The following is a 6448-nucleotide window of genomic DNA, read 5'->3' on the forward strand; positions in this document are numbered from 1 at the left end:
AGGAAGAAATCCAGGGGTATAGTATCCCAAAAGACAAGTGACAACGGTGCTGTGGGAAGGAGGGCATAGTGAACTGGGTTACACACACGCTAGACTGAAAGGTAAGGGAAGGGGAAAAAGTGGACTCAGATTTGCCAACATGGAGCTTACCATCAACCTTAACAAGAGCAGTTTTGGTGGGAAGCTAAGGACAGCAGATTGGAGTGGACTGAGGAATGAGCTGGCTGGAGTGGGGAGATAGAGACCGTAGCAATATACAACTCCTTTGGGAAGGTTCCCTGTGCAGGAAAGCAGGGAAGTGGAGTGAAGCAAGAATATGACATGGTCAGGGGAGTGTGTGAGAGTGTGTCTGTGAGTGTGTGTGGTTTCATATTTAATCAACTTTTATCTTAGAATAGTTTTAGGTTTACAGAAAGCCTGTGTGAGATTATTATAAGAGTTCCCTGCACTCAGTGTCCTCTGTTGTTTTATTTTAATTTTAGAATAGAGACAGGGTTTCCCTATGTTGCCCAGGCTGGTCTCAAACTCCTGGGCTCAAGTGATCCTCCTGCCTCAGCCTCCCCAAGTGGTAGGAATATAGGTGTGAGCCACCGTGCCTGGCCTTCTCTATTGTTAACATTACTATGGTGCATATGTCACAATTAATGGACCAGTATTGGTACCTTATTATCTAAAGCCTGTACTTTATTCCGGTTTTTAGTTTTACTTAATATCTTTCTTTTTCTGTTCTAGGGTCCTATTCAGAATACCACATTACATTTACTTGTCACGTCTCCTTAGGCTTCTCTTAGGTTTTCCCTGCTTTTGATGGCCTTGACAATTTTGAGGAGTGCTAGTTAAGTATCTTGTAGAACATCCTTCCATTTGGATTTGTCTAGTGTTTTTCTGGTTGGACAGAGGTTGTGGGTTTTGGAAAGGAAGACCACAGAGGTACAGTGCCATTATCACCTCCTCACATCACAGCAAGGGTACATTCCGCCATCATGACTCATCGCCTTGATCACCTGGCTGAGGTGTTTGTCAGGTTTCTCCACTGTAAAGTTACTGGTTTTAGGAGGCCAGGAGGGACATTATTTTTGAAGATGCGCTACATTAGGAAATGTATATATGGTGATGGCAGAAAGAGAAGTTGATGAAGACAGGAAAGAGAGGGGATAATTGCAGAAGGAAAATGATTGAAAAGGTGGGATGGGCACAGATGGAATCCACTGCACCATCGAGGGGCTGGCTTCAGACAGAAGCATGGACAGCTCACCGTTTTAAAAGGGGGAAGGCAGAGAAGGGAGTAAAGCCTTAGTCCATCAGGTGGAATTGATGGTGGGAGGATAATGAGCAATCTCTAGTCTGATCGCTACTTCCTCAGTGATATATGAGGCTGTCAGAGGTTTGAAGAGATACAAGTATGAAATAGTCACTAGAAAGTCAGACTGATCGATGATCAGTATCAGAAGCTCAGGTGAGATTTACGGTCATGAACTGGCCTGCGGCACAGTTGCGTTTTCTTCTAGCCGCACTGTTCTACTCTAATGGAGGCTGAATGGGTGGGTAGTTGAGTTTACCAGGTTGTGGTTCAGCCAGGAGGGTATGTTTAAGGGAGTAAGGAAAGTTTCCAGTAGAATGACTATTATGATGGATCACTAAGTTGTGTGAGAAGGAAAGAAAACAATGAATAGGTGCATGATCAATGAAAAAAATGGCAGGCTCAGTGAACTGGAGGTCTTAGTGAAGTCACAGTGGTCACTGTGATATGTTAGAGAAAGGAACCATGTGGATGGGGCATAGTTGTCAGAGGAGAGGAAACTTACAATTGAGATCTCACATACATAGGACCCAGCAATGACCACTTCTTATCTTAAAGAAGTCAAGATTTTAAGTTCACACAAAATCTGCACACAAACGTTCATCCTCACCAAGAACTGAAAACACCCAAATGTCCTTCAGCAGGGGTAGATTTTTTTTAAAAAACTGTAATATATCTACACAATGGACTACTACTCAGCAATAAAAGTTAACACGCTTGATTCAAACAACAGCGTGGATGAATCTCAAAGGTATTATTCTGTTGAACAAAAGAGGCCAGTACCAAAAGGGCACATTCTATATAATTCCACATATATGGCATTCTAGAAAAGGCAAAAATGCAGGAACAGAGAACAGCTCATTCCTTGCCAGAAGGCAGGGGTGAGGAGAGATGAGGGCGTTCTCTGGAGTATTGGAACTGTTGTATGTACTGTCTGTGGTGGTGGCTGTGAGAATCCATGCATGTCTAAAAAACCATAGCCCTGTACATCAGAAAAAGAATTTTACGTACGTAAACTTAAAACATTTTTTAAATAAAAGCAAATGTTGAGATCTCAGAGGTGGCTGAAACCAAATGAAGGCAAGAGTCTGAGGAAGTTGGGGAGCCAGGATGTCGTCAGAGTGCTCCAGGTAGGTGTCAGCGCCCGTGAGAGTAAAGGTGGACGGAGAAAGCAGCTGGGGACTGAAGTCACTGGGGGAAGAAACAAGAGTCTGAGGACTGAGGGGAGGAATGAGTAACTCCTCCACGTCCGGCCCTGCCCGACACCTGCCTGTAGGCAACAGAAACCAGCCTCAACCTGAGTGGTTGCAGGGAGCAGGGACCTTGAGGACAGGCAGGCTTCAGTGAAAGAAGGTGAAGGCCCCGTCAGAGGAGGGGAGGCTCTAGGAGACAAGAGTTCCCAAGAGTGCAGTGGAAGGGTCTGGAGGGTGAGGAGGGGTGAAGGAGGAGTGAAAGAGGCGCTGATGTGCAGAACTCTCCCAGAACAAGGGCCACGTGGTGACTGATGACCTGGAAGGCTTGGTCTGTAGTGGTGACTGAGGCAGACAATTAGGAGGGATAGCATGTTGCCCAGAGGTCTCTCAGAGGTTCGAGCAAGCAGGCCAGTGGGGGGAGGGGGCTGACCTCTTCTGTAGCTGGAAGGAAGATCCAGCATGCTCCCCACACATGAGCAGAGCTTTCGAAATGGCCCTCCTCTTGTCCTGCAGCACCTAGGGACCAACATACATGCACACTCACGGAACGCAAAGTTTGTTCGTTGATTTCCAACAACAGGTATCAGGGTGGCCAGGGGACAGCTCCCTCCCTCTCTGTCCTGATCGTGGCTTTAGACTATGTGGGTGGGCCCAGCACTTGTAGGAACAAAAAAAGAAAACAGCTGCAGTTAGAGAAGACCTATTTGGCCTAAAATAAAGAACGTTTTCCCCATCCTCATTAGCCTGGTTGAGGCGAGGGCAGCTGAGCATGAACACTGACATCATTTTGGGGGCCTCACTAAAGGCCAAGGCAGTGCTCTAAGACTCAAGTCTGGATGGGAAAGATGACTCAGACCAGGGTGGGTTGGCCTGCACGGGTTTGGGAGATCCTGGGTATGTGTGACCCGGTCTCTGCTCAAGGTTCCAGGAGCCAGCTGTGGGTGGCATCTGCAGATCTCCAGGGGTGGGGATGGGGAGGATATGACTGATAGATCTTTAACTTTCTGGGTCCAATAATGACTCACATGGGTGAAAGATGAAATTCCAGGCATCAAAGCAGGATAGCAAAAGGCATCTTCTAAACAGGAGCAGGTGGACGGGGTCTTCTGGGTATTCCTCAAGTCACTCCAGGTGGACCCATCCCCTCGTATAAATCTGCTCCTTTTATTTCTACAAGCAGAGGTGGGGGTGGACTGGTAGCAGTACTCCCAGTCAGAAAGTAGAGACGGTCACAGTGACTTTATTATTTATTAGGCTGAGCTTGACCAGAGTATCTCATTCATTCATCATAACAGTCCTGTGAGCTCACAGTATCATAATTATTGCCATTTGGAGATGAAGAAACCAAGACAGAGAGAAATGCTTTGCCAAGGAAGTGCCTTTGGTATGGAGTATGGGAATTTCTGAAAAATATCTTATTAATAAATGAGTACTAACCTATAAAGTAATCATAGTAATAATGTGACCCTAAAATGCATTAATAGAAGAACAATACTGAGAAAAAAGGAACGGGTAATCCTGCAATACTATGGGCTAGGAAGCCACCCTGATATATTATATCCCTCTCTGGGCACCAGGTTTTAATAAACAGGAATGTATTCAAAGAAGGATGACTAAAATGGTAACAAGACTCTTAACTATGTTACAAACACTGACTAGAAAAGCTGAGGAAGTTTGTACCGGAGAAAATAAGGTTTGGGGGAGCTCAAAAGCCCACCTGCAAATATCTGGAGAAGCAGAAGGTGTAGAACTTTTCTGGGTGGCTCCACAGGATAGGATCAGGCCTATAGGTGCAGGAAAACAGAGTCCAGCTGAATGCAAATACACTTGGAAACAAACCTCACCCTTTCCCTAATGTTTCAGTGTTTACGTGCTCGGAATAACAGAGAAATCTCTTTACTCTGATCACCAGAGAAAGCTATTTAGAACATGATGGGCTAAGAATAACAGGAAAAGGTAAAGAAAAACTAGGATTGCAAAACTTCACTCAGGTCTCTGTGTAGATAAAGCCATGAAAGACAGACGGCCTGTATGCAACCCAGGATGACTGGAGGGGAACTGGCACCGCCCCTTAACTGTGAGCCGGAAAAATGGTGCAAATTATGGTGAATTTAGATTTTAAAATGTGTTTCTTCCTTAATAGAGATTTAGACTGCATGGCCTTCATGGACTACTGTTTCTCTTTGGGAGGTACTGTGGCATTGCATCTGAAGTTAGGAAGAAAGCAAAAAAAACCCACCAAGTCAGAATTCCCCTCGAAAACCCCTAAGGAAGGTGTGACCACGCTGAAAACCAACACCCCACTTCTCCAGCACAGTCAGCTTTTCCTCCAGTGTCAGAACAACTGTGGTTTCTTTGGATGAGCACCAGATGAAATAGTTGGCTCATATCTAGAGATCACCTTGTAAAGAAAACACATCTTTAAACACAGCTAAACTCAGCACAGCAAGATGCTCACATCTCCAGAGGGATGTGGTGACTGAGATTCCCTAAAGAAACATAGGATCCACAACTCCTTTCTCAGGGGCATATGGTCATTTCCCGGAATGATCTATTAGCATACTTAACCGTATTCAGAGGGAGATCTAGATTTTGAAGGGCTTGTTAATGGTATGTGCCTTTGCTGGGCATGGTGGCACACACCTGTAGTCCCAGCTACTTGGCAGGCTGGGGCAGGAGGATCACTTAAGCCCAGGAGTTCAAATCCAGCCTGGGAAACATAGCAAGACCCCATCTCAATTTTTAAACAATGGTATGTACCCTTGACATGATATAATAAAACCATATTTTACCTCTATGATTCTTCCCCTAAAATCTTTAGGGAATCTCAGTCTAATAATGAGAAAGAGAATCAGACAAATCCCAACTGAGGAACATTCTACCAAAAAACCTCATCAGAATTCCTCAAAACTGTCAAGGTCATGGAAAACAAGGGCTGCACATGTGGCTCACGCCTGTAATCCCAGCGCTTTGTAGGGCCAAGGTGGGAGGATCACTTGAGCCCAGGAGTTCAAGACTAGCCTGGGCAACATGGCAAGAACCGATCTCTACAAAAGAAATTTAAAAATTAGCCAGGCATGATGGCACATGAATAGTTCTACATTTACTTTGAAAAGTGACTCTTTAAATAAAACCTTCTCACTAAGAAAACTTCAGTACCCAGATGGCTTCACCACTAAATTCTCCCAAACATGTGAGGAATATCATTCTGTCTCCAATACATTTAGAGAACAGAAAAAGAGGGAACACTTGGAACTCATTAGTGAGGCCAATATATCCGTGACATCAAAGCTTGGCAGACATACAACAAGAAAAAAAATTGCAGGCCAATCTCTCTCACAAGTCTCAATTCAAATACCTTCAAGAAACTATTATCAAATCAAATCCAGCAGTACATGAAAAGGATGATGCATTCCAAGTAATCTGGGTTTATTACAGATACATGGTTAGTTTAATAATGAACAATTGGATCAATGTAATTTACCATATTAACAGAATAAAGAAAAAACCTATCTCAATAGATGTAGAAAATACATTTGATAAAATTTGAAATGCATTATTTTGTAAAAAAAATTCTTAGCACACTAGGCATAGAGAATAACTTCCTGAATCTTATAAAGCATATTTATTTTAAAACTTATATCAAACATCATACTTAATGGTGAAATCTAAAAGCTTTCCCTGAAAGAAACAAGACAAGGATGTCAACTATTGTCACTTCTATTCAACATTAAATGAGATAGAAAAAACAAAGTCAGTTTCTCCTATTCTTTACTTTCACAGTCACTCAACACAAAACTTTTGACACACCAACCAACCAATTTTCCAGCAGACACCAACTGGATGTCCTATAATTCAACACAATTCTGACACGACCTATTTGGAGATAGTATCAGATCCCACAGGTTGAGGGCTCAGTCCCACAGTATTGCCTCCGACTTCAGATGCTAGTCAC

This window comes from Rhinopithecus bieti, unplaced genomic scaffold (genome assembly GCF_001698545.2).
Source record: "Rhinopithecus bieti isolate Rb0 unplaced genomic scaffold, ASM169854v2 scaffold_61117, whole genome shotgun sequence".
NCBI classification, from domain to species: domain Eukaryota; kingdom Metazoa; phylum Chordata; class Mammalia; order Primates; family Cercopithecidae; genus Rhinopithecus; species Rhinopithecus bieti.